The sequence below is a fragment of the Austrofundulus limnaeus genome, unplaced genomic scaffold (assembly GCF_001266775.1).
Source record: "Austrofundulus limnaeus strain Quisiro unplaced genomic scaffold, Austrofundulus_limnaeus-1.0 Scaffold158, whole genome shotgun sequence".
Lineage (NCBI taxonomy): Eukaryota > Metazoa > Chordata > Actinopteri > Cyprinodontiformes > Rivulidae > Austrofundulus > Austrofundulus limnaeus.
The window spans coordinates 664,088-673,928 of NW_013952560.1; positions in this window are offsets into that span (position 1 = coordinate 664,088).

The window sequence follows — 9,841 nt, forward strand, 5'->3', positions numbered from 1 at the left end:
GCGTAATAAAATAATTGTTGATGAAATATTTTCCCTATAGCTAGTACAAAAACACAAAATAAGTTTAAATAAGTATTTATATTTGTGTACAAGCTGCTTAGATTGTCAAAAAGCCTGTGTTTTTAGGGTTATTAACAAAGTTTGTGTACTCAGACCAGTAATATTTGGGGTCACAAGTTTTTGCCATGAATATTTTGTGGGTCAGAAGATAAAAAGTTTGGGAACCACTGTATTAGAGCATCTCAATGAAGGCAGGTAGATTAGATCTGTGGAGCAAAGAAATCATTCTGGAAAATAGACTAAAGTAAATTTAGCTATAAGAAGAACTGTAAATATTTTTGTTAACTCCAAAATTTATTTTTTCCTAAAAAATACAGATAGTTGAAGGAAGGTGACCACAATGATGTAACACGTTAAAAGTTCAACATTTCTTAAAATTTGTCACATTTTGCAGTTAGGGTAATTCATGGAGGAGGGAGTTGAGCATCTCTTCTAACATTTATCAGTTTACAGCAATTCTTCTTAGCCAGCACAGTTTTTCCTGTAATTCAGTTTTTGTTGCACAACTCATCTCATCATTTTCCTTTTTTTTTTTTTTCCACTGTTTAGTGCAGGTCTGTCACACAAAAGAATCCGTAAAATACTTTTTGATTCCAACACAACGAGGCGTTTGTCTTAAATTAAAACTGTGGTTCCCAAAGTTGGGATGGGGGACCCCTTTGAGTCACAAACCAACAGGTTGGAGGYCTTTTCATAACCTCCTAAAAACACTGCATATATTCTATAATTGATGCACAAATTAAAAATGGTAAAAACTAGTATAACGAGTTTATGTGTGTCATCATTTTATCCTTAGTTATTATATTTTTAGTAACGTTTTTGTGGTTTAATCAAAGATATTTGGGACTGTAACTCAATAAATAATAAATGAATAACTTTGCACATAAACAGAAATCTTTAAAACGGTGTCCCATAGACCTTAATGACCCTCAGCAGGGAGGGGAGGAGGAGTGATGTGCGTGTGAGTTGAGCTTGCAAAGTTGGACCAACTCAGCATCTCTACATAATCTGAACTGGGAAGCAGCTTAGATGAATAGTGATGCATTTTTAACAAATGTAATGTCCAATTTTTTTCTTTTATTTTTTTAGATATATATATAGGTTTGTGAGCAAATATAGTAAATATTAGATTTAAAAGCACCAGTAAAATACCAAGTTTTTTTTAGCAGAAAATGTTTTGTTTTCCCATCATCAAAAATATCAGCAAGAAAATGTTCCTAATATTATCACAAATGCGATAATACAACAAGTTCATGCACAGTAATTGTTATTGCTGGACAGTTTTTAATATTCCAGTGTAAAAATCCAGACTCAGATTATTATAAAAGTCTTTCTTACCTCCTGTTTAAAAAGCAGCTCCTCTTTGTTTTTATTTTTTTATTTTTGAAGTCCTGCTTCAAACCTTCCAGATGTTAAGTGCCTTCTATTGTTTGGATATTGCTTGGAAGCCCAAGCAAGTGAAAGGTTCCCCTGATTTAAACCAAATTATGTTTCCTCTTTTTTTTCTGACAGCTGGGAGCGGGGTGCAAAGGGAAGTTTTGCGTCAACACMCCGACCACTCCATCCGAGACCGAAGTACTAGTTTTGGCGAGCCGTGTGACACAATCGACTATAAATGAGTCAACGGGTTCACACATAAACAAACGCCACAAGGTTCTGGCTTACTGTGTTGTTTCGTATCTGAATTATCCAACCTTTTTTTTTTCCGGAACTTCAAAATCAAAAGCCTGATTGTCCTTGAAGAAATGCATATCACCTGCCGACCTTTCCTTATAGTTGTATATCATTATGGTGAGAAATGATGAATTTGTTGCTGTTTTGTTCAAACCTTTAAAAAACAGTTATGTGCWATTTTATATCAGACTCATATCCTTTTTAAGTGACTCTCAGCTAGTACCRTATCAAATATTAGGTGAACATTTGTAAAACAGACCGAATTAGAGCTGTTTTWGTTTTTCTGAAGCTGAGTTAGCTGTGGTTTGGCTCCTGAATTTAATCTGCTGTAGATGCAAACCAATGACTACTTTCTGGAAATTGTATTAAAAAATCCATCCAGTAATTCATGAGATATTTCRCTAACAGACARACAGGGTTGACTCTTCCAGTTACTGTTAATTTTTTAAGCAAAGTTGTCATTAAAGGGGTAATGCTTGAGTATGAGGTGTCAAATTTCCCCACAATATTATATAGCAATCAAATATAGCAATTTTTGTGTTTATTATTAGCTGTGGTGGTCACCTTGAAGTAGATTRATTCCGAAAGGTAATGAGTTGCAGACAAATATCCATTTAATATTTTCTGAAAGTTTTGTAAAAGTCCATCTAATTGATTCCAAGATATTTTGCTAACAAAGAGCCAGAGTCGACTGTAAATGATTGTTTGCAAAATATGAATCAAAGTTTTTGTGCAATCTGCTGTTGCTCAGAATATATGTTGTGGGTAAGTCCCAGATACTACCACACCAAATTGCAGCACGGCAGCTGTAAAATTGGCAGAGTTGTTGTCATTTATGTGTTTTGTAAGTTCAGCTGTACAACACAGCCATCTTAAATTGAGCTGATCCCAAAAGTGAATCAGCTGCAGACAAACATGAAATTACTACTTTCTGAAAGCTGGATTGAAATCCGTCCAGTGGGTTTTGAGATATTTTGCTAACAGACACACACCCACCTTCTTAATTTCAACTGAGGTACTTGCCTGTTAAATTACAACAGATACTCCAGCTGATACTGCAGCATGTAGCTGCACTTTATTTTCAAGGGGAATACTAAAAAAAAAAGCTTGACTTTCAAGAGAAGCCTGTTAATTTCTTATTCTTGAGACAGTTTGTCCATAACTGATCAGCACTGCTCCAAGCTTAAGAACAAAACAAGTGTTTTGGGGGGTGCAGCTTTACTGAACACTGAAGTTTCCCTCCAGAGGGGGAAAAGAAGGAGCTCCAGTGTAACGTACGGTCACACTAATCTCCATAACGATGGTGATGAAGAACCCATCGGAGGCCATTCAAGAGGAAAAGCCTCCAAAATCTCCTTCATGCATGTTGATTGTGTTTATTCGTGGCAGTTAGGTTGATGAGGGAGCAACATGGAGGAGGCTGGATGGACACTTGTTGCACGTTGCAGTTAAAATATCAGACATCTCTTGACGAAGAACAAACAGCGAAGGCAGACTCGAATCAAGGCATCTGGGAAAGCTCTCAGGAATGCAAATTCAAAAGCACTTCATTACTTGCTTTCTCCCTGCAATCTTGTGTCTGAGAGACTGAACTAAGTGGTTAATCAAGCTAAAAAAATAAAATAAAAAAATTGAACCGTGTCTGAGRGGTTGGAGACGAGACCAAAACCTCAGAGTGCTCCATGTTTCACAGTGCAGTGTTGTTTTTGTTGTTTGTCTGTGAACACAGGACAAACAAATTAATTTACATCTGTCGGCACTTTTATAATTCAATCTGAATATGAATTTAGATTGAATTATTATTATTATTATTTTATTTTTATTTTTTTATTTTTTGTGGGAATGATCCCACACTAGAACCAAAAAAGCATTTTTAAAAACTGGAATAGGTCTAACTTGGAAATGATTTCACTAGATAAGATCAATCTTTTAGTCTACTCAAAATACAGCACTGTGCAAAAGTCTTAAGCCATCCCTAATTTATTTATATTTTGCGTCAAGGATCCAGATTTCTTGTAATATTTTAATATGATTGCATAWTTTTACGCTTTCTAAGTTTTTCCTTTGAACTTAAATAAATTCTGACCTATGAATCATGAAAAGGCTCCTAAACCAAATAATAAATCATGCTGTGTTGGCACTTTACTTGTGGTGAATCAGGTTCATGTGTGATTTTTAGACACTTTGTTTGACAATAATAAAATGATGTTTTAGCACGATTAGTGCAGGTTTGTCTCACAAAAGAATCAGTTTTGAGGATGATTTGCAAAGAGCTTTTTAGCTAGAAAAAATAATATTTTGTCATTTCTAACACATTCAATTCATCAACGCTCCTAAATACTTGTGTTTGTGTTACAGCTGGTGCGTTGCCGAGCCTTGTTGCTGCTGGTTGTGTGAATCTGAATCAGTTTTCTTACGTATGTTTTTTGGCACATATCTCGTTCCGCAATTTTTGTGCTATTTTAACAATTCATATACCAAAACATTCAGCTACTTCAGGACATTCCGCCTGAGACTTTTGGCATTTCAGCTATTTATACGTTTTTAGCTATTTCACTTTTTTGGCCACATTTTTCACATTGAAAATGAAGCAAGTTGTTTTCAACTTTCTTGTGTTAATTTTAACTTCATTTTTGCTCATTTTATTATTTCTTTTCTGCTATTTAAGCTAGAAATTGCTTTTTTTCCCTGCTATTCTTGTGCTATTTTCTACTTTGTTCTTACTTTCTGTGTCAACCAATCAGAGAGACTCATTTTTCCACGTGATAGTTTCCTGAATGTTGCCCACTAACCTGAAACAGACGGACAGCAGCTCTTTAGCTGAAATCTACCATTTGTAGTTTGTGTTCTGGCTGGAGATATCGGTACCGATGTGGGTCAGTGGCTCATTAAACTGGCTCGGAGCTTCTGTGCTGAAACTCACCAGACAGATCACCTCTGAATTATTTGGTGAATTAATTATCTGGTGAGTGCAACATTCTCTTGCTCTCAGTAAACAAAGCAAAGCCATTTTCTTTATTTCATCTTTATTTCATCCGCCATTAACGAAAGACAGGAAAAAAAAACAAGACACTCCTCCCATAAAGCTGTCTTCAGATGCGTATATTCTCGTTCCGGTCTGAACATAGCGCGTCCAACTTGAGGCGTTGGGCACGTATGCTCAAACGCSTTTGGYGTGAATGTAGCATTATATTTCTTTTTACTAATATCGGCATGTTCAGCAACAGTTAAGCTGTTTTACTTCACATTTTGGCTGTTTTAGCTATTTTACAACAAATGATTCCTGTTTTGTACTTTTATTTTTTATTTTATTCCAATAATTTCACATTTTTATACCCCTTTTAGCATCTGGCTGCTGATTTCAACTCGTATCTGCTACCTTTAGCTTGTTTATTTAGCTTTTTTCTGTAATGTCAGCAATAATTCTGCTTCTTTCTGCTATTCTTCTGCYTTTTTCTACTTTTGCACTGTTTTCTGCTAATTTGAGCTGTTTTCTGCTTTTTTCAGTTTTTTGTTTCCTTTCAGCTATTTTTCTGTTAAGTTAAACATTTTATGCTTCTTTCAGTTTTTCAAATTGAATTGGCATGAACTGTTTTGTTATTAAACATTTTCAGCTCCATTTCAGCAGATTTCAGCTAAAGTTTTCAGCATTCATACTAGCATTTTCACAGGATATGCAATTTCTCTAGTTAAAGTGATACTTATGTCTCTGCAAATAACATGCAACAATCTGTTTCTGTGTTTCAGATAAATCGTAATATTCTCCTAACTCTTTTGTTTTTTATGCCTGAGGCTAACCAAATGCTTTGAATGAGGAACAAAACTAAAATCCAACTCTGGTTTCACATGACGATCACAAGAAGTTGGAGCCCTGGTGTCCATGGTGAAACTGTTAGTAAATAAAAACAATGTTTCCTTCTGGAGCTGAAATGGGTTTTGAGAAATTCTCCACCAACCAGCATCCAAGTTCCTGATTAGGAAATGTCAGTTTTGTTCCAGGCAGTAGGTGTGTTGTGACAAATTGAGATTATTCTGTTCTCTGCAGAAATGCTAACTTTTTTAATCTGGAGATTTTGCTGCAATATATTGAATTATAGTGGGTTTTAGACATTTTCCCCACAAAATAAAATTTGTTTTTGTTGCTGAAACAACCCAAGACCCTACAGTCATTGCTGTCATATATTTCTGTGAAACCTCAATAATTTAAAATAGCCTTAAATTGGTGAACTCTTTGTACTTAACACCAAATCATGGTTGGGCTGGCTTTACTAGTGTCAGATCAATTCAGAGATTAGCTGCGTCATTATCATTTTTTTCCCCCCTTTTAAACCCAATCAGCTCAGATCATCTTAAATAATCTTCTTTGCTCCCAGGAACGTGTAATTCATCAGACAAACTGCTTTGATTTCTGTATGACGAAGTCTTTTCTCCCTCTTATCCTTTTATTGTTCAGTGGCTGGAATGTGCAGAATGCAGGCGCGTGCACGTGAACCCAGCACGAGCTGACACTCGACATTAGCTCCGCGGCTGGAGAATATGACCCGGGACGCTCCGGTGGAAACGGAGAAGACGGCGGCGGAGCTGAGTCTGGTGAGGTGGAGGAAGAGCCAAGAAATAAGTTRCGTTTGATCTCCGCAGGATGGGTCGGCTCTTACCGCTGGAGCGTCTGATCTGATGTGGAGTCAGTGAGACCTTAAAGGGATAGTCTGTAAATTTCTATAGTGATGTTTTCTCAAAGTTATTGATAGTTAGTTCCTCAGTCAGAAAAAAGAAATAGGCAGAAGTCTTCATGCTTTAAAAATTAACTAGATAAGCTCAGGTGGACAGTTCCAACCGAGTGACTTTGCTGCTGTATTTAGCAAGTATACAAACTCCTCTAGCATCTCTTTTTTCAAACATCTAGTAACTTTTTTCTGATTTTTTTTCTTCTTGGCAACTAATGTGAAAAAAATGCATCATTCTGTGATTTGTGGTCACTTCCTGCTTCTAAAAGCAGTCATCCTAGCTGCAGACAGAGCAGATGTTTCAGGATTAATGCATTCATAGCCTTATAAGCTGCATGGTCTAGCAGTACAATGTTTGGACAAAAGCTCATAATTTGGGGGGGATTTTTGAAACACTGAATACAGTATATTGTATTTGTGATGGCTCAGAGCTGCTCACACGTGCATTATTTTAAGTTGTTCTAGCCTTCCACACCTTATTTTTTCCTAATATTTATAATAATGTGAGCAAGATTGAGCAGTTACTGTTAATGAGTGAGCTTTTTTTTTTTCTTCAACGTGTTCAGGCAGTTCACCAAACCAAAGGCAGACAAGCCTCAAAAATCTGTGCCAGGACGTATAAAAACTGTGTAATTTGTGAGATTTTGTCCGTCTGCTCTCCCACTGCTATCCCCCAGTGACAGCCGTCGTGTGCATTGCCCCCAGTCAGAACTCTGCTACGCGGACCTTGCAGCTCGGAGCGTGTGATTGGTTAGAACTTCGTGGGTGTGTTTGTTCATGAGGAGCAACGCAGCRCTAAGGAGCAGGACCAGAGCAGCTCTTCCTTCTGTGTGTTCTTTTGTTTACAATGATTTTTATTCCTCTGAAGCCTGTTGTTAAAAAAGCTAGAAGAGCAGCTGTTTCGTACTGTTGAACGTGAGCATGCAGTTGATGTTCACGTTTTTTTTTCCATCACCAACTAAAAAAATACATACGTTTTTCCTTTTCACACAACGCAACACTGATCACTGAGTGAAAAATAAAACACAATATCCAGCCAGCATTATTGTTGTTTCTAAACATATATGAGCTGTAGAAGAGGGCAGAGGGAGAATCTATGATAATATTTGGCCCACCGCAACTTCAGCCCATTTACTGTATACTCTGTCAGGAAAAAAGACGTCTGAAATGATGCAATCCCCAACCTGCCTGTCTYACGTATTGAAGTATAATCCAAGCTTCACATGAACGTTTATTTAAGAAAAACACCACAAACTAAACAATCGTGCAAAAAAATGTACAGGGTTTAATATTAGCGTTCATTCACATTGTCATGTCGTTTTTGAGAGAGAGTTGTTCTAGAACCTGAAATTCCTCGAGACGGACACTTTCTCAAAACCAAATCAAGTTTAAACCAAAGGTTTCCTTGAAAGTCACTTGGGGTTCTTGTAGTGGCTTCAAATCTCCGTTGTTTCTCCTTCTCTCTTCATTTTAATCAGAGAACTTGTGTCCGCAGACGTGAAATAATAGCCTCTAAAATGAAAGCCCACCCCACCCCCGCCCTCCCCTTTCAGGTAGCACTTCTCTTTGTCTCGTTTACCTGGGACTCTTTGATCTAGTCGGTGTGCGATGGTGTTTGATTCCTCGGGTGCTTTGACAGTTTGGAAGTTGTCAAAAGGCCCCACAGTGTCTGAAGTTAGATCAGACGGGAGAGAGGGGCCTGTAAAGCCGGTGTGCAGCTGGGAGAAGATCAGAAGAGACTCRAACTTTGGCGAGAAGCATTGTGAGGTGCACCGTGGCTGCTAGCTCTCATAACTTTTCCCTTTGTGTGTTTTTCCTCCTTTTTTTAAATAAATGTCTTSTCTTCTCCCTGTCTTATCTTGTGCTCTGATTGTTCAATGCTTCAGTTAAAGGTCTGTGAGGTTTTATCAGATTTTGCCAAAATAAGTCGTGTGTATGTGTTATTCCTTTCAGATGTCCCAAGGTTTAAAGCTGTGTGTGTGTGTGTGTGTGTGTTCACAAGGATGTACAACATCAGTCTGTGATAAAGTATAAAGAGGAACACAGAACACATCTATCTTTAATTCCCTTTATAACATGGTTATGTATGAAACCCAGAGACTGTTTAAAAAGGAAATAGTTACTTAAAAATCAAACATTCGTCATGTTTTTGAGGTTTTCTTGGAAGCTTTAAACGAAGTGATCAATCGTTTGAGTTACCTTAATTAAAGGATGTGTATGAAATTTAGACAGGATCATTTCTGAGCAACATCTGGATGAGCTGTGGAGACCATTTAACATGTTTTTGGAAGTGTAATTCTTCCCTCTAGTGGTGGAAAAGTGGAACAAAAAAGTTCTTGGCACAAAATGTGCATGATGGGAGCTTTTGATAAAATAAAATAAACTTTGTAGGTATCTGATCAAAGAAATGGAGAATAAACAATAAATAGAAACAAATTTTACACTAAATATAAATGTGTATGCTTATTTAAGCCCTATATAGATATATAGAGAAGATCCATTCTCCACTTTGTCACAGATAATGATTGCCAAAAGATTTTTGAATTTATGCCCACCCATTTTTGTAGGGAAAAATGTGGAACAATAGCTGATTTAAAAAGTACATGAACTTTAATCATTTTAAAGGATTTTTTTCTGTGCTTCAAATTTCAGATCAATGAAAGCCAAGAGTATTCTGCTCTTTGTGATTAGAAACATTTCATGTAGAAATATTCTGCATTGAAATTTAGTAACGATGATGATAGGGCCACCAAAGTATCTCTAACCCCTGGACCCCATACAGTGTTGTATAAAGTACCTCAAAAGTTCTCTAAAAATATTACTTAAGTAAAAGTCTTAAAGTATCTGATATTTTTTGTACTTAAGTATCAAAAGTAAATTTCTGACACAAAATCTACTTAAGTATTAAAAGTGAAAGTACTGAGTAAAAGTGAGCAGTTARATTTTCCAAAATAACATTTATTGGGAGGTGACTTCTCCMAAAAATATTTTTTCTAACAGTGTGCAGCAGTGATGGGTTGTGTACAAAGTAATACTGTCAGAATGGTTTATATTTATACTTCTCATCCAAACACAATTAAATTCACTCTATCCAGGAGACACAAGTTATCAGGATATTTTTTTAAGTAATAACTCAGAATAAAATAGGAGTAACGACTTTCTTCTTCTTACCTTTTACATGTAATGAGTAAAAGTAAAAAGTATGCTGAAAGATAATTACTCAAGTAAAGTACAGATAACCAAAATTTATACTTAAGTACAGTAACAAAGTATTTGCACTTAGTTATTTTACAACTCTGCCCGTACATTTGTTTTTATTTATTTATAATCAACAAACACGAAATGAAATGACACCAAAGTCATATGAGCTGCTGTTATATATA